The sequence below is a fragment of the Perca flavescens genome, chromosome 17 (assembly GCF_004354835.1).
Source record: "Perca flavescens isolate YP-PL-M2 chromosome 17, PFLA_1.0, whole genome shotgun sequence".
NCBI classification, from domain to species: Eukaryota; Metazoa; Chordata; class Actinopteri; order Perciformes; family Percidae; genus Perca; species Perca flavescens.
Window position 1 is genome coordinate 34,358,856 of NC_041347.1, and position 1,187 is coordinate 34,360,042.

Here is a 1,187-nt window from a genome sequence, read left to right on the forward strand (position 1 = left end):
TGTACATGTGTCTCTGTCTTTAGTTGTCTGTGTGTGTCTAGTCCATGCTAATGTCCTGTACACATGTGTCTCTGTCTTTAGTTGTCTGTGTGTGTCTAGTCCACTAATGTCCTGTACATGTGTCTCTGTCTTTAGTTGTCTGTATGTGTCTAGTCCATGCTAATGTCCTGTACATGTGTCTCTGTCTTTAGTTGTCTGTGTGTGTCTAGTCCATGCTAATGTCCTGTACATGTGTCTCTGTCTTTAGTTGTCTGTGTGTGTCTAGTCCATGCTAATGTCCTGTACATGTGTCTCTGTCTTTAGTTGTCTGTGTGTGTCTAGTCCATGCTAATGTCCTGTACATGTGTCTCTGTCTTTAGTTGTCTGTGTGTGTCTAGTCCATGCTAATGTCCTGTACATGTGTCTCTGTCTTTAGTTGTCTGTGTGTGTGTCTAGTCCATGCTAATGTCCCTACATGTGTCTCTGTCTTTAGTTGTCTGTGTGTGTCTAGTCCATGCTAATGTCCTGTACATGTGTCTCTGTCTTTAGTTGTCTGTGTGTGTCTAGTCCATGCTAATGTCCTGTACATGTGTCTCTGTCTTTAGTTGTCTGTGTGTGTCTAGTCCATGCTAATGTCCTGTACATGTGTCTCTGTCTTTAGTTGTCTGTATATGTCTAGTCCATGCTAATGTCCTGTACATGTGTCTCTGTCTTTAGTTGTCTGTGTGTCTAGTCCATGCTAATGTCCTGTACATGTCTCTGTCTTTAGTTGTCTGTGTGTGTCTAGTCCATGCTAATGTCCTGTACATGTCTCTGTCTTTAGTTGTCTGTATGTGTCTAGTCCATGCTAATGTCCTGTACATGTCTCTGTCTTTAGTTGTCTGTGTGTGTCTAGTCCATGCTAATGTCCTGTACATGTGTCTCTGTCTTTAGTTGTCTGTATGTGTCTAGTCCATGCTAATGTCCTGTACATGTGTCTCCGTCTTTAGTTGTCTGTATGTGTCTAGTCCATGCTAATGTCCTGTACATGTGTCTCTGTCTTTAGTTGTCTGTATGTGTCTAGTCCATGCTAATGTCCTGTACATGTGTCTCTGTCTTTAGTTGTCTGTGTGTGTCTAGTCCATGCTAATGTCCTGTACATGTGTCTCTGTCTTTAGTTGTCTCTGTCTGTGTGTGTCTAGTCCATGCTAATGTCCTGTACATGTGTC